Source organism: Erythranthe guttata, chromosome 14 (assembly GCF_056151865.1).
Source record: "Erythranthe guttata isolate IM_541 chromosome 14, IM_541, whole genome shotgun sequence".
NCBI classification, from domain to species: Eukaryota; Viridiplantae; Streptophyta; class Magnoliopsida; order Lamiales; family Phrymaceae; genus Erythranthe; species Erythranthe guttata.
The window spans coordinates 10,934,449-10,956,661 of record NC_142546.1 but is presented as its reverse complement, the minus strand read 5'-3'; the positions used below and the strand labels follow the sequence as shown (position 1 = coordinate 10,956,661).

At 38.3% G+C, this 22,213-nt stretch overlaps 1 long non-coding RNA gene across 2 annotated transcripts; it reads right to left on the bottom strand.

Moving 5' to 3' along the window:
• Positions 1–9,418: 9,418 nt before the first annotated feature.
• On the bottom strand, positions 9,419–11,992 carry LOC148765179 (uncharacterized). Of its 2 annotated transcripts, none has more exons than XR_016029698.1 (4): positions 11,866–11,988; positions 10,338–10,390; positions 10,019–10,252; positions 9,419–9,732 (listed from the first exon to the last, which is right to left on the bottom strand). It is a non-coding gene; the product is annotated as an uncharacterized LOC148765179 (long non-coding RNA). The 2 variants fall into 2 exon arrangements; XR_016029697.1 differs by having other exon boundaries at positions 9,420–9,732; positions 10,338–10,387; positions 11,866–11,992.
• Positions 11,993–22,213: the final 10,221 nt, after the last annotated feature.

Here is a 22,213-nt window from a genome sequence, read left to right as displayed (position 1 = left end):
TGGTGAGGAAAGAGCTACGATCATTACTAGAAATATTTGCATACAAAGTAGCTGCTATTGAAGAAGTGAGAGATTTTGACACACCTCAACATGATGAACTTATGGACATATGGGGAAACTGCTAGCACACGAAACGAACCACAACGATACCCATCGAGAAAAGAAAACGATGAAGAATGTGGCAATCCAGGCTGAAGCTTCCCATGGCAAGTCAAAATGCCAAACATTTCCTGAGTATGACCTTGATTTTGAAGAATCCTTGGCAATTATGTCAAAGAACATTGAAAGGCGTCAAGAAATTGAAAATAGAGGAAGTTCCTTTCAATCAGGTAAGTCTGTTAACCCTCAAACATTCAATAAATTTTCTAATAATGGTTAATCTTATGATGCAAAGTCTAGAAGAATACAATGTCGAGAGTGTGGGGGTTTTGGACATATTCATGCCGAGTGTGCGAACACATTGAAGAAAATAGAATGTCACTCACCACTGGTTGGAGTGATAAAGAGGATAGTGATGAGGATGAGAACAACAAAGAAGACCAAACCGCTCACTTTGTAGCATTCAATGGTGCTACTTGGATGAGCAGAACCGAGGGAACTGTTGCAACAGTCTGTCCGACAGAACTCTAGTATGATGAATTATCTTCTGATAAGAATAATAGCCTGAATTCACCATTTATTTTTGCAGATGAATCGGAGAGCAGTAGTGATGATGAAGAGCCAACCCTAGAAGAGGTTAAAGATGTATATGAATAAATGTACCAGAAGTGGATCGAAGTATCTAAGGTAACTAAGTGCCTTGAAAAGGATAAGCATGTTCTCATAGAGGAGAAAAATGTGTTGAAGATAAGAATTTCTACTCTTGAGGAAAGGGCTATTAGACTAGATAAACAAACAAGTTGTTTGCATGCTAAATTTACTCAGAACCAAGATGCTATTTCTAAGTTTAATACTGGTAAGGTAACTTTGCATGAAATTTTGAACAAAAATCAGCCAAACTATAGTCGTCTAGGTATATGGGCTAATCAGCTATCTACTGATGCATTGAAACAAAAAGAAAATCCTAAACCAAAAATCAATTTTATTAAACAATCCACTGTTTCACAGATTGTTGCGACAGTTGCATCAACACGGTCATCTCAAAGAAATTTTTTTGTCCCTACCTGTCATTTTTGCCATGTTCTTGGTCATATACGACCTAGGTGTTTTAAGTACATGAAGATGGTAAAAAGAATAATGGCCTTCTCACTACTTTCCGCTAAAATTGATCACACTTTTGTGTCGACTCAAAAACCCAACATAAAGATTGAATGAATAAAACTCAACAAAAAATATGGGTAAAGAAATTTGATCTTAACTTTTTATCTGCCATTACTTCTTTAAAATCATGTGATAATAGTACTAACCGTTCCAATAGTCCTGTTAACAAATCGAGTTTAGGACATAAAAAACTTGGTCTTCTGAATTTTGATAATTTGAGTGCGAAAAATAATCATGTGAATTCAATTCTCCATTCGAGAACTAAGCTTACTGATATATGCCATTTTTTCATAAGGGGCTTGGTTGAAAAGGGGGTTGTCTCAATCAAGTATGCTGGAACAGAGCATGAATTAACCGAAGCCTTTGCAAAAACACTTGATGCATAGAGATTTGATTCCTTTCGAAAATCGCTGGGAATTTATGGTGTCTAATGTGGTGCAGTTGCATGAACTGTAGGAACAGTCTATGTGTCCTAACTTGCAACTGTTAGTAGTAGGACACTTCATATGTTTTTGCATCTCATATAAGACTTGAATTAAGCATACTGCATGTGATTGAGACAAATGTGAATTTGATACTTCGTGTATATCTAATATTTGTGGGGTAGAACTTCACCAATTTCCAAAATGATTTCTAAAAAAGCTCTAACTTATTTATTTCTATGAATAGTACACTCTTGTCATGGTTGAACCTTCTTATAGGAAAAATCTACCTCTTTCAGTGAGTGAAAGCTACTCTTGGATTGCTAATATATATATACATATACATATATATATATATATATATATATTGTTGAATTTGAATGCCTATCAAAGTCCACTCTTCTGTTGAGACAGACTACGTGTTACGACATTAGGAGTGGCAACAATATTCTTGTGTTATCACAGTAATTAACCTACTAAAAGCAGAATAAAAACACAAGAATTTAATGTGGTTCGGATACAAACGTACCCTACATCCACGAGGACTTGCAAAACTAGTTCAGATTTATGTGTACATTAATAGGACTTAATAAAACACTAAAGACTCCCTCTTTGTGTGATACGCCGTTCTTGCACACGACTCGAACTTGTTGATAATCAAAGCAATTCCTCCTCCGCACTCTTGGACTTCCTCCAATGTTGAACTTCCTTCAAACGGCGGATCGACCTCTCCCGAGATCTTTTAAGCACTTCTCCCGAAACGCCGATCTTCTTTATGGCCTGGTAGAAGAAACCTGTTATGTTGCCACACCTGCCGTGCAGACAGGGCTGCAGCACGGGCTGCACCCTTCAAAGCCTTTATGCTGGGATTTTTCTTATTAAAGCTCCATGGGACTCATATGAGGTTGAGGGCCTTATATAGGCACGAAATCCACCACCCTAAACCTAACTTGAGCCCTAAGAAATCGATTAACTAGGTAATAGAATCCTAGTCGATTTCTACTTCTATTCTAGATAAGTACAAAAGATACCTAACTAGAATATAATACATGGAAATAAATCTAAGTCCTAATAAAAATATTACAAGAATAGGACTCTAATTAATTCCAAATAAACATGGAAAACAAATCTTTGCCAATCTTTAATTTCCACATATGGCGGATATCTTCAATCTTCACAAACGGAAATTTGGTGCCAACATATGGCGGATTTACTTTTGTCTCTTCACTCACGTTCATTCCTTGTTCTGCATTTAGGAATTAGAGAGAGAGAGAGAGAGAGAGAGAGAGAGAGAGAGAGAGAGAGAGAGAGAGAGAGAGAGAGAGAGAGAGAGAGAGAGAGAGAGGTGTTTTTTTGTGCCGGTTAAATATATTTTTTTGTTGCGACCGGATCTATTGGGCCTACTCCTCACATTCCCACATGTCTTATGAAGTTTGAAAAAGTTAGTTTTCGTGGTTATTTATTGTTGGATGTTATATCACTATCATTTGATTTTGCCTTACAATTGTCGTGTGGTATTGGGTTTGTGAGTTTGTGTGCCTCACTTGCTTTCAAGATTCTCTCTTCGTTTGATATTTTTGTTAAGTGTTTGGACAGATTGCTCGACACATCGATATCATTGATCCATGTTAATTTATCTATGCATGGTGATTGCCCAGAAATGGGTGAAAAAGAACAATAAAGCTGGCATGAACAGAGGGGGAGTTCAAACAACTGTTGCTACAGTTCATCAGACACTTGCTGGAACAGTGCTGGAATACACTGGGAGTTCAGACAACTGTTGAGACAGTTCATCAGTTGCTGGAACAGTGCAAAAATAAAGGAGGAATTCATTCAATTGTTGACACAGTTGAGGAGCATTGTGAAGGGAAGTTGATTCTCCAACTGCATATCTTCTTGTTCCCTACTTATTTGAACAATTTTAACTATCTGCTTTCCTAGGTAGGTTTTGCTAAGAGCTTATATAGTTCAATGAATTGTTGCAACAGTTTATATTTGCAGATGTTATTTTGAATTTTCTAACCCTTGTTCATGCAAGTATCATATATTTAAGGGGAGTAACTCTTCTGACCAATCAATGACAAAGGGGGAGATTGTTACACTCCACGTGGGAGTATGTGACCAAAATGAATTAGGAATTCTATTCAGCTTCAATTTTCCACAATTACCATGTTTGTAGTTGTTGGAAATAAAAGGAATTATATGTTGGGAATCAAGCACGTGTACGCAGCGGAAAACAAAAAAAATTATATGAAAAACGAATTTAATCATCACACGTACTCGATAATAGCAATTAATTGTGTACCTTAATGCTTCCAGCGAAAATTATAAACAAACATTCCTATAATATATTCGCTAATTAAATCGAGTAGCATGCTCGCAGTAAATCGCAAATCATGCATAAATAATTTCATAACATCATTCATGAAAAACATACTGCATATAAAACATATAGTTTAATCATATTAAATTAATACAAGATAATAATATCGGATTCGAAAATTACCTCTTGAAGCATGAGGCAAACATTCGGAGACGCAAACTGCCACATAAACCAATCCGTGCAGTCGGCAGATGCGGCAGCGACGGACACGCGGAGTAGCGGCGGCGCGTGAGATTCACGCGCTGTCTTCGGACGACGCGTGAGAGCGCGTACGGTGGCGGATCAGCGACAATGTTTCGGAAGTTCGACTCCTTCGTCATCCTCCTCTTGGATTTCACCTCGTACACCGAATTCAATTGATACGTGGCATTAGACACGTAAAAGTCAGAATAAAAGGGAAGAATAATAAAAGCAGAAAGCTGCCCAGAACAAGCGGCGCGTGGGGACCCAATTTCCAACGACGGTGGCGGCGATGGACTGGCGGAGATGGCAGCAAACTAGGGTTGAGCGGCTAGGTTTTTTTTCACTTTATTGTACAAGACCTATAAATCTTTTATTTATAGTGTTTTGTATATAAGCCCTAACGGGCTTAAGTTGGACCAGACCTAACAGCTTATGTCCGTTAGTTTTTCTTCGCTCGTTTCTCATAAACCAATGATTGGAAACTTATAACAATTACATTTTCGGAATCATCGAATGTCCTCATCACTGCTAGTGCCGATTCTCGATTTCCAATTTCTAAAAGTGGAAACCCTAATTTAGTGGACTTTCTAAATTTGGAAACTTCCCGATTTAGAAAGTTCACTAAGATGTTCGCCTATTCTTTTCCTTTTCTTATTTTCATTCATAATTCCAAATTACAAATGTTGGACTCAATCACATTGAATTCCAATCGTGCAATGATTAAACATTTTATCTTTGACCGTTTATTCAAGGATCTCGAGTGCACTAGCAGTGTGACCCCCAATGGTTCAGGTATAAGCTCGTCGTGGGTCCACAACCCATTGTGGTCTAAACTCGTCCCTTAGAGATACGATTAAGATGAAGCTCGTTTCACCTTAATCACCCAACGAATCAAGATTGGCATTTGGAAACTACGCGTCATGATTCCCTAGATAAAAATGAAGTGCCTGCAAGAACCTTTTGATATAGTTAACGTACAGTACGATCCCTTTGATACATATGTCCCGATTGAACTAGAGGCATTGGTTCGTCGAGCCCTCGTTTATAGTTCAATAACTGTGCGATAATTCTAAGTGTTGTAATCGGTACATGCATGACTTAGAGAATCAAATTCCCTAATCATCACTTAGTCAGAGCTGGCCAGAGACTTATGGATTACAAACTATGAGAACACACAGGACATCCAAGACTATTCTAGCGATCGAATCCCCGACTACAATGCATAGACCTCCTACTAGATTTCAGACTGCACGAACACTGGCCCTTGGGGCGGTCCTCGGTAGAACTCATGGACATGTCACGATACAACTAGTCCTCTAGTGAAGTCATAGTGATGTCTAGGTCTTAAGGACTAATGGTGTACAACTATATCATAGAGATCTCTACTCGATTATTGAGAGCCACTTAGAGATTTCTAGGATGAGGGAGTTCCGTGAACTCGTCAACTTACGAGCACCCACTTATTTATGCCGATATCACAATACCGTTTACTTATGAGACGCGATACACATACACCAAGTGCTAGTCTCTTAATGGGAAAGGCCGATATCCTCATTGCTAGCGTAACCCTTCGACTAGGAACACAGTTAAGAAGTTATAATACTTTAGTAAATTTCTCATGATCCTAGTAGATGAAATATAAGTAATTATATTAACTGTAAGGACTATATCTATGCTTATGCCAGGGACAAATATATAAAATGCCAATTGGTGTTTTATCATTAATAAGAAAAAAAGATTATTTATTACAAGAATAAATGAAACACCACAACCACAAGTTGGCTTGTTGGTCATCTACTCTAAAAATCTCCCCCTTGACCTAAATCCAACTACCCATAAATCGTAATCCCATCGACTCTCGATGTTTCTCGTGGACTGATCTTGGTAAACGCTTCGTGAAGGGGTCTGCAATGTTCTTTTCCGAGGTGACTCGTTCTACTTTGACTTCACCTCTATCAATGATCTCTCGGATCACATGATACTTCCCCAGAATATGCTTGGACTTCTGATGAGTTCTCGGCTCCTTAGCTTGCGCCACGGCTCTGGTGTTATAGCACTACAGCGGTACTCGATCATTAGCATTAGGAACAACACCCAACTCTTGGATGAATTTCCTTATCCAAGTCCCTTCTTTTGAAACCTCCGATGCTGCAATATATTTAGCTTTGGTAGTGGAATCAGCCGTTTTACTGTGCTTGGTACTCTTCCAACACACGGCACCACCATTAAGCGTGAATATTAATCCCGAGTACGACTTTGAGTCGTCCGCCTCAGATTGAAAACTAGGGGTCGGTAAAACCTCGTAATTTCAACTCGGCACCCCAATAGACTAAAAATAAATCCCTAGTCCATCGTAAGTACTTGAGGATATTTTTCACACCCTTCCAGTGAGCTAGACCAGGTTAAGACTCATATCTGCTTGTGACACTCACAACATACACAATATCGGGTCTCGTACATAGCATGCCATGCATTATGCTTCCTATGGCAGAAGCATATGGTGTATTTTTTATCTCCTCGATGTCATTAGGTGTCTGAGGACACATGGATTTTGAGAGACGAACCCCATGGGACATTGGCAAGAATCCCTACTTGGATTCTTCCATGCTAAACCGTTTCATAACGGTGTCTATGTACAAGGTTTGGGATAAGCCTAGCATCTTCTTAGCTCTATCTCTATAGATGTGTATTCCTAATATGTAAAATGCGTCTCCCAAATCCTTGATTGAGAAACGTGTAGACAACCATGCTTTTGTCTGTTGCAACATTCCTACGTCATTCCCAATTAGTAGAATGTTGTCGACATAAGGCACTAAAAATATCACTGCCCTCCCACTAACCTTATTGTATGCACAATGTTTCTCCGGGTTTTTCTCAAAATCAAACTCTTTGATAGTTGAGTCGAACCTTATGTTCCACCTACATGATGCTTGTTTCAATCCATAAATGGATCGCTGGAGTTTGCAAACTTTTTTCTCACTTCCAGAAGATATAAAGCCTTCCGGCTGCGCCATATAAATTTCTTCCTCAATGTATCCATTATGGAAAGCGGTCTTCACATCCATTTGCTATATTTCATAGTCGTTCCACGCAGCTATGGCCAGAAAAATCATAATGGACTTCTGCATTGCGACTGGTGAAAAGGTTTTCCTCATAGTCAACACCTTGTCTTTGAGTATATCTTTTTGCTACCAATCTAGCTCTGTAGGTCGATATCTTTCCATCCACTCCAATTTTCTTCTTATATATCCATTTGCAGCCTATGGGAACTATTCCATTGGGTGGATCTACCAAGGTCCATACCTTGTTGAACTAGATGGAGTCCATTTCGGATTTCCTGGCATTTAGCCAATGTCCCATGTCTGTATCCGATACAGCCTTATTGTATGTCCTTGGATCTCGTCCAAGTTCAACATGATCTTCATCATATTCGAGGAGGAATAACTTATCAGGCATTTCCCGAACTCTTTCGGATGTGTGTACTGAAGGTTCAGGAGGTATATTAGTGGACTGTTGTATTGGCCCGTTTACTTGTTCTTGTGATTTAACTTCACTTTGTGGATCTTGAACTACTTCAAGTTCTATCATGCTGCCTTTTCTATCTTATAGAAACTCTTTTTTTCCAAAAATGTGGCATTTCTTGAAACAAATGTTCTTGCCTTCTTAACATAATATAATTCGTATCCCATTGATTCCTCATGATACCCCACAAAGTAGCACAAGTCGGATCTACTATCCAACTTGTCTCCCATTAATCGTTTCACATAAGCGAGACAACCCCATATCTTAATATGTTTGATGATGGGCTTCCGAGAATGACAAAGTTCGTATGGTGTGTGTTGGCGCCATATTTCTGTTAGTGAAGATTGAACAAATTCGCCATACGTGGAAATTAAAGATTGGCAAAGATTTGTTTTCCATGTTTATTATGGAATTCATTACGGTCCTATTCTTGTAATATTGTTATTAGGACTTAGATTTATTTCCATGTATTATATTCTAGTTAGGTATATTTTGTACTTATCTAGAATAGAAGTAGAAATCGACTAGGATTCTATTACCTAGTTAAATCGATTTCTTAGGGCTCATGTTAGATTTAGGGTGATGAATTATGTGCCTATATAAGGACCTCAACCTCATATGAGTCTTATGGAGATTTAATAAGAAAAATTCCACCATAAAGCCTTTGAAGGGTGCAGCCCGTGCTGCAGCCCTGTCGGCACATCAGGTGTGGCAACAGGACGGGTTTCTTCTACCAGGCCATAAAGAAGATCGGCATTTCAAGAGAAGTTCTTAAAATATCTCGGGAGAGGTCGATCCATCATTTGAAGGGAGTTCACCAATGGAAGGAGTCCAAGAGTGCGGATGGAGGAATTTCTTTGATTATCAATAAGTTCGAGTCATCTGCAAGAACGGCGTATAACATAAAGAGGTATTCTTTAGTGTTTTATTAAGTCCTATTAATGTACGATGTAAATATGAACTAGTTTGCAAGTCCTCAAGGATGTAGGATACGTTAGTATCCGAACCACATTAAATTCTTGTGTTTTTTTATTCTGCTTTTAGGAGGTTAATTACTGTGACAACACAAGAGTTCTGTTACCACACCTAATGCCGTAACACGCAGTCTGTCTCAACAGATGACACTACAACAAAAATCACTTATTGGGACAGAGAAAAAATGCCTCAATATATACTCTATTGAGGCACTTACACATTTAGGGGCAAATAAAATAAATGCCGCGTAGTTGTGTGTCGCAATAGATCATGCGACATTTATTATATGTCCCCAAAAGGAATTCCTTTGGAGACATTTATATATGTCCAAATAGAGTATTTTTGAGGCACAAATATATGCCACGTAAATGTCTCATTTATGTTGCAGCGGAAACGTGTTGGGACACTTCTTATACTGTAGAGACATTTAGGAATGTCTCTAAAAGATAATAATAGGATATTTATTATTGTCACGATATATAATTTTAGGGACATTTTTAATATCTTATAAAATTGTCTTAGGATACATTTTAAATTGATTTTTTTAATTATTTATAAATATCCAAATAAATAATATAGGATTCTCGAAATTCCTATTAAATATCCTAATTATGATTATTTTCATACTAGATTTTCAATCTACATGTATAATTTAAATCCTGCAAATATATAGAAATTAAGCATACATACAACAAATAAAATTTAAATATCACAAAGTTTCAATGACATTCGATAAATAAATGCATAAATATTACTAATACTAATTCCCGAGAAAACAACCAATGTACAAGATCAAGAAATGATTCTTAAAGCATAAAACTCAGTATTTGAAGATACCGTAAGTTCTCTCGTAAAAGTAGTGTGGGACCGGATCTTTAATAAAATTAATTGAGTACTCGAACAAATGACGGACTCATAAATATATTATGATGCAACTTCATCGTACTCTTGCTTGCATCAACAATGAAATTCATCATCCAAAGCAACCTGCATATAAACATATATACATTAATCAACAAGAACAACCTAAATTCTAACACAAAGATGTTTTTTTTTTTCAGCCCAGTTCAGCCATACAAAAATTAAAATAAAACCAGCAACCCACATAAAAATATTAGCATGTCATGGTTGAGTTGAATGGATAGAGTTCAGCTAGTCAACCTGACTTATGATTTTGTTTGTTTCCATACGATATCAGTTGAATTAAAATTAGACATTAAACAAAAGAAGATAACACGTTACAGAAGGTACGTAGGGACAAAAATGAACATACCAATGATAAGGGCCAAGCAACTGGCACTCCAACAGCATCTCCAATTAGTTCAATATTATTATGAGCGAAAACCAATCTCGTATCTTTCTTCACCGGATATTAAATGACAACTTGACAAAAGTCAGACCCCAAATCTATACCATTCACTCTAATATGGTCCATCTTGTCCACAATACCAGTTGCAACTATTTCATTTACATTTGCAAGATTTTGCAAAATAACATATGAACCACCCTGCGCACAAGATTTAATACTTAGTGCATCAAATATATTTAACGATTATGTATGTCGTAACAAGTTATCTATTTTATTTTATTACCTTGATGCACTTTGAAAGGGAACTTGTTCCAGCTCTTATCCATTACAATCCTGCTAAAATAATAATTCACAAATTATTTATAATTACATATATAATAAGACAACATGTAAGCAAAAAAAAAATATGAATTATGAATCAGTACTACCCTTATGAATGAATACTCATTCATGACTATCAACTACTTATTCACAAGAAATTAAAGGTTTAATTGTCTAATTAACTTATCAACTACTTATTCACAACTAAAAAGATACCACTTAGATAATAAATCTCAAGAAAGAAGTAGAAAACATGAACCATTTGAACAATGAACAGAGCCAAAACAGCCAAAGGATCATCCGAATAACGAACATGCAATTCACAATTCTATATAGAACAGAGCAAGAACCAAAATACAATAAATAATAATGTTTTAAGTTTTTGAATAAAAAAAGCTATTGATAAGGACAAAACACTTCCTTTAGAGTGACTTTTAAATACTCAAATTTGGCTTGGAGAATTTTCCTCGGACCTGGCATACCCAAATTTCTATTATAAGTGGTGCTCTATATCTTAATTGGAAACAATATGCAGATATGGAGCAATATCAATCGCATGGCATGGAATGGGTGCTAATAGGATAAAAATACAAGGGTCAAAAAGATATTTATGGTTTCTGTTACGAATTGGATGGCAGCTACCACTCATAACCAGGGGGGTTACATGCTTATTTTCAAACTATAAAGGGGTTATGTACCAAATAGGCAAACTACAAGGTGGGTAAATGCTATTTACCATGAAAAAAATGAGGTATACAAAAATTACTAACTATAAGATCAAAATTCTTCTATAAGTACAATAAGTAACGTGTTTGTGCAATTGTAACAGAAAAAATGAGATATTATGCAACTAGAAAAATCCATTTGTTAAAAGAATTTTTTTTGATGCAATTTTGTATTAAAAATAAACTATATTGATCGTGGATTATATCCTTAAACTAGTATTTTTGTTCCACAATTCCACTATCCCCTTTTCAAACAAGGACAAATGTTGGTCACAGAATCAATTGCTAGCATGCTCACTAAACATAAGGCCGATTCACCATCTAATTTCAATTTTGCAATTATTTCTCTTTGCCTATTTTTATCAAACAGTAGGTGTGCAGAACACAATTTCCATCTACCAAAACTAAACTTATATGCATATCCTCCCAAACTTTCTCTTTCGATTTGGCTATATTTATCAAAAGGGCAATTAATTTGCAGAAACAAAAAAAGGAAAAAAAAAACTTTAAAGTGGTTAATCTAAAATCTCTAAAACTCCAACTTTAGTTAACCAATAGTTTCAAGAATTGACCCATAACAAATAGATTATTCAAACGGATATATGAAGTTATATTCATCATCTATATGATTTTTTCGGCAATCAATTTATATATGTATAAATATTGAGTTAAAAAAATCTACAAACTACCTAGGGCCTGGAGTTTAATTACTGGGATTAAAATAAATGACAAGGATGGATGGGTTCTTTAGTTTCAATCACTTACCGTAGAGAGAGACAGGAATTGACAAGCTGGATTCCTTCGAACGCGCCCCTCTTCCCCTTCTCGTTGTTGCAGAAAAAAATATGCGATCCAGATCTTCTCCCCTGGCGTTTTTTGAAGAAAGAAAAGTCCATTAGGTTTTCTCGTATAATTAAAGTGGCGTTAATTTGGGGAATTGAGAATTGGGCCCACGAAAATAAGAGAAACCGCCAATCTAAAATTTTCGCGCTCCGTGGATTAGTGTCCCTTTAGGTTATAAAAATAAGTGAAAATTTTAAGTGCCCTTATAATTGATGCTTGAGGCATTTATCAAAATATGCCTCTAAATTATAAACGCCCCTATAGGTCTTAAAAATAAAATAAATCAATCAAATGTCCCAATAAGTTAAAATTGAGGCATTTATAAAAAAATGTCTCCAAATAAATGTCGCAATATTTATATTTTGTTGTAGTGTGAGTAGATTTTCATAGGCATTTAAAATCAACAGTGTGGATTTAACTGCCTTGGTTTTGACTCTATTCAGCAAATAGGCGGCAGTGCGATTTAACTGTAATGACTATAAAATAAGCACCAATTAATATTTAGTTCTGCATTTAAATTTTCATTTTTGCATCTAGCATTTTTGTTATTACCTTTTGTTAAGTGTATATTTATACACTTAATTGTACCTTCTAATTGGAACTTTTGGTGTGTTTTAACGATAAGTGGTCCTTAAAATGGCTATTATTTGTATTTTAGGTACAAATTGAAGAATTGGAAACTTTTGGGGTCAAAACTGCAAATTCGGAGAAAAAGTGGGCCAAAAGTAGAAAAATCAAAATTTAGAAGAATTAAAGACCGGACGGCCGTGCGGATTTAAGAATGAATTCTCGCACGGCCGTCCGGAGGAACGTATTGGCGCAGTGAAGGAATTTTAATTACACAAGGAAACCCGCCCTATTATATCTTTGCACCCTATTTAAAGGCCAAAAAGCACACAATTAAGGGGATCTATCTTTATCTTTATTTTTCTACACGCAATCTAGGAGCAACGAAGACGAAGACTTGACGAATCTTCATCATAGTTTTTCCTTTACTTTTATTTCTAGATTTTTATGAACTGTCGTATTTTTTTTATGCTTTTCGTTAAGAACATGAGTAGCTAAGTTTTTATTCTAGGATTTTGTTGGAACCCTATGTGGTGATTCGAACCTCTTTTTATACTTTTATGAAAGTTTAATTCTTCGATTATTTCTTCTATCTTGATCTTATTTAGCGCATGAACGTAGCTAATTTATGTTGCTATTGGTTATTGTTAGAATTGATTGACAGATCGTTTTAATAATTAGAACAGGGATAGAAGAGCCTTCGAGTAGTTTTTCACCGAATGCGTGTGTTGATTGCATGTATTATCGTAGACATACAGATAATACCTTAGGTAGCCGTTTTCAATACTTGTTATTTAATGCTTTATTCATACTAGGTTTGCATAGACATATAATGAATCTTTTATGAATAATAGACTAATAATACAGCGACAGTTGGTTATGAGTAATTTCGTGTCTTGGGTTAATAATCGGAAATCATAACTTGCATGATTGGAGATTAATTGGGTGAAGAATTATCGCATAGGGGGAAGATAGAATCCTAGATCCGTTTTATATTGATATTTTCTCGTGATTATTTGCTTTCTTAATTAGTTTAATTAATTAATTGATTTAATTTAACAAACGTGCGTAGGCTGGATAAAAATCACAATTGTTAGAATTTGGTACTTAGGATTAGGTAATTTGCGTATTCCCTGTGGGATCGACATCCGACTCTCACGAGTCCACTTTACTACTTGTTTGCGATACGTGCACTTGCGTGTGGGTATTTAGCACCCAACAAGTTTTTGGCGCCGTTGCCGGGGAATACGGCTAAATTGTTTATTTATCCTAATATTAAATTTGAGCAATTTCTCTTACTTCAGCCATTTTGTTTATTTTATTTAATTATTTAATTATTTTTTTTAGGTACTTTTTATGCGAAGAGGACACGACACAAACTTACTACCTCTCGATCCCGAAATTGAGCGAACGTTTAGGCAAGCCAGGAGAAATCAACGGTTAGCTCAAAACGCTCCCGCAACGATGGAAGAAGAGATTAATCGTGGTGGAGATAACCAAGGGCGCCTACCGAATGCGGTGGGGGAAGTCGTCATTGAGCAAGAACAACGCCAGCTAATTAATCCACCACCTCGTCAACGAGCACTGCATGAGTACACCGTTCCAACGCTTAATGGGTTTCAATCAATTATCCAGCAGCCCCCCATTGAAGCCAACAATTTCGAGATTCGAGCGGGACTCCTCACGATGCTCCAAAACAATGGGTTATTCAGCGGATTGGCTCATGAAGACCCACACCTCCACTTGGTCAACTTCCTCGAAACATGTGACTCGCACAAGATGAACGGAGTAGCACCCGAAGCACTGCAACTCCGCCTGTTCAAGCACTCCTTACAAGGAGCAGCCCGAGAATGGTTACAAACTCGCGCACCGCACTCCATCTCGTCTTGGGCCCAGCTAGCACAACTTTTCATGAACACATACAACTTCCCAACAAAAACTGAGAGAATCCGGAGAGAAATTCAAAATTTCATACAAGAAGCCGGTGAAGCATTATTCGAGACGTGGGAGCGGTTCAAACAGTTAGTAAGGAGGTGCCCGAATCACGGACTTCAAGAGTGGCGCCAACTGCAAATATTTTACGATGGGCTAAAAGACAACTCGAGAACCGTGCTCGACTCTGCAGCTGGAGGAATGTTCATGAGTTTGACCTACGATGAAGCATACGAGCTTTTGGAGCGAATCGCTAGAAATAAATACATGCGGGCATCGGATCGGTCGAATAGCGGAGCCGTCAAGACGGGAGGAATTTTGGAGTTAGACGGGGTCACTGCAATCACGGCCCAATTAGAGAAGCTATCGAAGCAAGTAGCGGCTTTGCAGACTCAGCAAGTCCACACAGTCCAAGTTCCCGACCAGCGCGTAGAAGAAACGGAGTCTCTGAATTATGTGCACGACACCAACCGACAACAGAGGAACCCGTACTCCAACACGTACAATCCGGGATGGAAGGATCACCCTAACTTTGGGTGGGGAGGAAATCAACAAGGACATAGGCAAGCACCACCTCAAGGTCAACCGCCTAATCATTCACGACCAGCTCCCGGATTTCAAAATCCGCCTCAAGCTCAACCTCAAGGTGGAGATCTCGCAAATATCTTGGCGCAATTTATGACAACCACCCAAGCCTCCATCCGAAATTTGGAAACACAGATGGGTCAACTCGCAACCCAGCTAACCGCGAGGCCATCGGGAGCACTGCCGTCGAATACAGAAGATCCTCGGGAGAACAACGTCGAGCAGTGCAACGCTGTGAGTTTAAGGAATGGGAGACAATTGGAGGAAGCCCCACGAAAAGAGAAGGAACACACGGTAATCGAGAAACCGAGCGTGATAGGGGAAAAAGAAGCAACTCACGAAGAACCACTATCGTCCCCAGTGAAATCACGAGCCCCTCCAATTCCATATCCTCAGAAGCTTATAAAGAAGAAGCTCGATGCCGATTATCAAAGATTTTTGGACAAGCTGAAGGAAATCCAAGTAAATATTCCGTTTATTGAAGCCCTTCAAAAGATGCCAAAGTGAGTAAAATTCCTCAAGGATCTCGTGAAAAAAAGGAAGAAATTGCAAGGGAACGAGATGATCCAACTCACGGAACAATGTAGTGCAATTCTTACACGGCCCCTTCCACAAAAACTCGGCGATCCAGGTAAGTTCACAATCCCTTGTACTATAGGAGGTAAAAAATTTAGATCGCTTATTGATTTAGGTGCTAGCATTAATCTTATGCCTTATTCTACTTATCAAAATCTTGGGTTAGGTGAGATTGAACCTACGGCTATAACTCTTCAATTAGCCGATAGGTCTTTAGTTTACCCAAAAGGTATTTTAGAGAATGTGCTAGTAAAGGTGAACAAATTTATCTTCCCGGTTGATTTTGTTGTACTCGATATAGATGAAGATAGGGAGATACCTCTTATTTTAGGGAGACCGTTTTTGGCCACTTCGAAAACTCTAATTGACTGTGCTAGTGGTGATTTTACAATGACGGTGCATGATGAAACAATCAAATTTAATGTTTTTTGTGCTAATAAAAATCCATGTGAGAATAATGAGTGTTTTACTATTGAGCTTATGGATTTTACAAATCATGAAAAATTTGATGTTTCTATTTTGGACCATGGGAAAGCATCATTGAGTGCAGTAGATGACAACGGAAAAGGGAATCGGAAGGAGCCCGTCTATTGTGCAAATTCAATTTCAACACCTCCGAGAGATAGTCAAAAGAGTTGGGGTGCTAACGGTGATGAACGTGCAATGAGGATGTGGCCACCTAAAAAATCAAACGAGCATCATCGGGGAGAGGAATTCAATTGCCAAGTGACTTCGGTCACGTTAGCTTAAACAAAGAAGCAGACAAAGTCCGGCTGAAGACTGTAAACTTAGCGCTTCTCGGGAGGCAACTCGAGCTTTCGTTTTTACTATTTTATGTTATTTTAAAATTTTAGTTTGTTTTTATTTTATTTCTACTTTAAAAAAAAAAAAAGTTTCAGGGGCACTAATAAGAAGTTTTTATTTTGCACGGACCTAATTGCAATTATTCACACGGCCGTGCAAGAAAAAGGCAGGAATCTCACGCGGCCGTGTGAGATTTTGGAGCAGCTACTGGACAAACACGCATATTGGTGCGGCCGTGCGAAAAAGAACTGGAATCTCGCACGGCCGTCCGAGAAACGGAAGAAGCTACTGCTCAAAATCGCAATTTGGCGCGGCCGTGCGGATTTAAGGCTTAAATCTCGCACGGCCGTCCGAGAGTTCAAGGGGCTACTGCCCAAAACCGGTAATTGGCGCGGCCGTGCGGAATTCAGGCTTAAATCCCGCACGGCCGTCCGAAAAAAAAAGGGGCAGTTTTAGATAGAGTTTTTCACACCCCAATCTTCACAATTCCAAAACCCCTCACCCCCACTTCGAACCCTAGTCTTTCTCTTCCGAATTTTATTCTTTTCTTTGTCCAATTTCACCGAAAATTCACCAACTACACATACATACTACTCAATCTTGGTGGTTTCTTGTTGATTTGTGCAGAGAGGCTTCAAGAAAGGTGCAAATTTCTCCAAAAATCCATTCCACCAAGAACGCCCACAAGGTGTTCGACGAATTGCCCAAGTCAAGTTTGGGGGAAATTTTTCACACCAATTCAATCCAAATCTCCTCCACAAGCATTCTCCAAGTATGGGGAAACGAGGACGTGATGGGGAGGGCACTTCACAAGGCGAAGGCACTTCAAAAGGCAAGGGGAAGGGCAAGAAAACCAACCAAAACGACGGATATTCTCACATCGATTCGGAAGCCGATGAGTAACCTTGCGGCCCGACAATACAAGGCACCCATCCAAGATTGCGAGCAACCCGTCGATAACCAACCAATAGCTCCACCCGAGGGTCCAAGTACAAGTTCGGACCGGCGATTTCAAAGAAGAATGGAGCGAGAGTTGGGGATCACGAGAAATCGGCTTGCCACGGTGGAGCACAAGGTGAGCACGATTGAATCCCTCCAACGGTGGTCAGGGAAGATCCTCCAAACCATTGTGCGCCATTTGGCATGCGGCACTCCCGAGTGCGCCGAACCGGCTCTGTTGCCCGCATTGATTCTTGAGCCGGTACCCGAGCTTTCGGATGATGAAGAGGATGGTGATGCTCATGCGCAAGGTGGAGTTGGTGAGCAACGCGACGATGGTCCCGACGCTTAAACAGGTGTTTTCTATCCTTAAACTCCAGGCAAATCACATTGAGGGCAATGTGAATTTTAAGTTTGGGGGTGGTTAACTACTTGTTTTATTTTATGTGCGCTTTATTTGTGTTTTAATTTTTTTTTTTAGTTTGCATGCTTTATTTGCGTTTTGTTATTTCCGTTTTATTCTTTGGCTTTGAAAAAAAAAAAAAAATTAATTGGTTCGATGCATCGATGAGTTATGATGATGGGAGATGGTCAATGTTTGATGATGATATTACTTGTTTTATGTCGATAAGGATCACATATTTGTCTAGCTTTCGATTCAACGGAACGTAGAAGTGAATTATTGCTAGGAATCACACCTTGTGCATTGCTTTGGTTGAATGTTTTGTATTTTAATTTTGGAATTTATTTGTGCTAAATCATGCTTTGTTCGGTTTTAAATCTCACCTTAGGAAATTTATGATACGAAGTGTTGGGTAGTAAGTGATGTGGGATATGATTTGGGCCTTCTTTGAAACCGTTTGAGCCGTTCAAGCCGACCCTTTTTGTCGAATTTATCCTTAGAACCTTGATTTGAGCCTTGGAGAAAAGGTGTTCTTTCTTTTAGCCAATATGTAGAAGGTAGAAAAGTGGAGATTCTTGAATAATTATCCCTTGGAGGTCGATCGAAAATTCTTATAAGATCTTTCTTCTTCTTCGAAAAAAAAAAAGAGATATATATATATATATATATATATATATATATATATATATATATGTGTGCATCTTATTATATATATATATATCTAAATTCGATTCAAAAAAAAAAAAAAAAAACAAAACAAAAAGAGAAAAAGAAGAAGAAGAATAGATTAGAAGGGAGAAATAAGGACTAGTTTTGAATTGGGTTGAAAACTCGATCCATTGCCTAAAAGGCAAAAGTGTTGAAGAGTGAACTTTTGAGAATCGAGTTTATTTGTGCCCTTAGAGGTGAATTCATTGTTTCAAACGCCTATCTTTCAATTTTTGGTGAAATCACCTCAATCCAAGAAAAATTAGCCACACATACCCATATTACCTTCCTCGGACCAAAGAGCCTAATAATTGAAAGCCACAAAGTCCCAATGATCCCAATAGCTTATTGTTCAATATTAGTTGAGTAGAATAATTTGGTGAGTATTTGGAGTTAAATATATGCATGTAAGTATAAATTCTTTCTATTTTTAACTTGCAAATATTGGATACTTGAAGCAATTGTATGATTTATGGTTTTTTGTAATAGTGAGTGACTAAGTGCCGTTGAATGTTAAGCTTGCGAATACCTAGGAATTATCATCATAATTGCAAGTTCTGAAAACACGAAGTTGACCAATCGATCTATGTAATGAGATGTATAGTCGTGTTTTGTGCTCTTAAATTGATTTTACTTGAGGACAAGCAAAAGTTCAAGTTTGGGGGTGTGTTAAGTATATATTTATACACTTAATTGTACCTTCTAATTGGAACTTTTGGTGTGTTTTAACGATAAGTGGTGCTTAAAATGGCTATTATTTGTATTTTAGGTACCAATTGAAGAATTGGAAACTTTTGGGGTCAAAACTGCAAATTCGGAGAAAAAGTGGGCCAAAAGTAGAAAAATCAGAATTCTGAAGAATTAAAGACCGGACGGCCGTCCGGATTTAAGAACGAATTCTCGCACGGCCGTCCGGAGGAACGTATTGGCGCAGTGAAGGAATTTTAATTACACAAGGAAACCCGCCATATTATATCTTTGCACCCTATTTAAAGGCCAAAAAGCACACAATTAAGGGGATCTATCTTTATCTTTATTTTTCTACACGCAATCTAGGAGCAAGAGAACGGAGCAACGAAGACGAAGACTTGATGAATCTTCATCATAGTTTTTCCTTTACTTTTATTTCTAGATTTTTATGAACTGTCGTATTTTTTTTATGCTTTTCGTTAAGAACATGAGTAGCTAAGTTTTTATTCTAGGATTTTGTTGGAACCCTATGTGGTGATTCGAACCTCTTTTTATACTTTTATGCAAGTTTAATTCTTCGATTATTTCTTCTATCTTGATCTTATTTAGCGCATGAACGTAGCTAATTTATGTTGCTATTGGTTATTGTTAGAATTGATTGACAGATCGTTTTAATAATTAGAACAGGGATAGAAGAGCCTTCGAGTAGTTTTTCACCGAATGCGTGTGTTGATTGCATGTATTATCGTAGATATACAGATAATACCTTAGGTAGCCGTTTTCGAGACTTGTTATTTAATGCTTTATTCATACTAGGTTTGCATAGACATATAGTGAATCTTTTATGAATAATAGACTTATAATACAGCGACAGTTGGTTATGAGTAATTTCGTGTCTTGGGTTAATAATCGGGAATCATAACTTGCATGATTGGAGATTAATTGGGTGAAGAATTATCGCATAGGGGGAAGATAGAATCCTAGATCCGTTTTATATTGATATTTTCTCGTGATTATTTGCTTTCTTAATTAGTTTAATTAATTAATTGATTTAATTTGACAAACGTGCGTAGGCTGGATAAAAATCACAATTGTTAGAATTTGGTACTTAGGATTAGGTAATTTGCGTATTCCCTATGGGATCGACATCCGACTCTCACGAGTCCACTTTACTACTTGTTTGCGATACGTGCACTTGCGTGTGGGTATTTAGCACCCAACACCTTTTTTCGTAGAGCATGTTTTTATTTTATTTTTCTTGCTTTTTTTCACTATTATAAAAATCTAGTTTTTTTTTTCTTTTTTTCTACATCATATTGAAAATAATGATTTTTTTTTTTAATTTTTTTTTGGTGTAGTCATCTATAGAAACCCGTAGGAAACCGTAGTAGTTCGTAGTCACGTATAAACACCCGTAGGAAACTGTAGTAATCCGTAGTCACATATTCTTAAAACCCTAACTCTTCCTTTGAACCCTAGTCGCCAGACACCCATACACACTCACAGACATCTGTAGATATGAAATCGAAAAATCTTAGATTTGCCCCACCAAACCCTTTATCCCCCACCAAACCCTAGATTCGCGACGCCAACGTCACTAAAGATGCCACAAACCCCACCCACGCTGCCGTCGCTATCCCCACCCTCAACATTAATGCGCCACCGACACCATCCCCCAACCCCTAACGCCGCCACCCCAACGAGCGCCATCCTTATGCCCAGCATCGAGTCACCACTAGAGCCTCCCCCCACAGAACCACCACGATGGCCATCGCCATCACCATCCCATCCCCCCCCCCCACCCCCACACCCCCAATGTCGCTGCCTCCAGTGCCATAGTCGATTCCATCATCATAGCCACCACCTCCCCTAAAACCATAGAGTGGAGAGAGAGAGAGAGAGAGAGAGAGAGAGAGAGAGAGAGAGAGAGAGAGAGAGAGAGAGAGAGAGAGAGAGAGAGAGAGAGAGAGAGAGAGAGAGAGAGAGAGAGAGAGAGAGAGAGAGAGAGAGAGAGAGAGAGAGAGAGAGGGAGAGAGAGAGGGGGAGAGAGAGAGGGGGAGAGAGAGAGAGAGAGAGAGAGAGAGAGAGAGAGAGAGAGAGAGAGAGAGAGAGAGAGAGAGAGAGAGAGAGAGAGAGAGAGAGAGAGAGAGAGAGAGAGAGAGAGAGAGAGAGAGAGAGAGAGAGAGAGAGAGAGAGAGAGAGAGAGAGAGAGAGAGAGAGAGAGAGAGAGAGAGAGAGAGAGAGAGAGAGAGAGAGAGAGAGAGAGAGAGAGAGAGAGAGAGAGAGAGAGAGAGAGAGAGAGAGAGAGAGAGAGAGAGAGAGAGAGAGAGAGAGAGAGAGAGAGAGAGAGAGAGAGAGAGAGAGAGAGAGAGAGAGAGAGAGAGAGAGAGAGAGAGAGAGAGAGAGAGCGGGGTTAAGTTAAAACTCACGGTAACGCCCAACAGAGTGCTGGCTGTAAATAAGTAAAAGAAATGTCCAAGAACTTGAAGACAATCATAGCGTTAATATCTGAGAGGTCGAACTTTTGAATTGCGTTAAAGAGGACAACAGATGTCGCATCATTCAACACTCCTTCCCCAAAAACTAGACTGTACAGTAACGGCAACTCGTCCTGATTAAGAACCTGCATGCCCAAAATAATTAAATCAGTTACCAAGTTTGTATGGGTGCCACCTTTTTCGTTTGGAGTTTTTTAAAGAAAAACAAAGTGGTTACAAATTTATACAGACCTGCAAGGTGCATATAGAATCCGTAGCTGAAAAGATGGTTCCAATTGTTGCATAAAAAACGAAGGCTCAAGTTGGAAACGTATCCCTCAAGAAGACGTTTCATTAGTTCGACATATATATACAACAGGGCAGAGAGAGAGAGAGAGAGAGAGAGAGAGAGAGAGAGAGAGAGAGAGAGAGAGAGAGAGAGAGAGAGAGAGAGAGAGAGAGAGAGAGAACCCTAGGAGATATAATATGAAATTATCGACTAACAAAGAATTAATTACAAGATAATTGCATGCATATACGATGAAATATCATATACAGGATGAATATGTAGTGAAGAGGATGAAGTGAC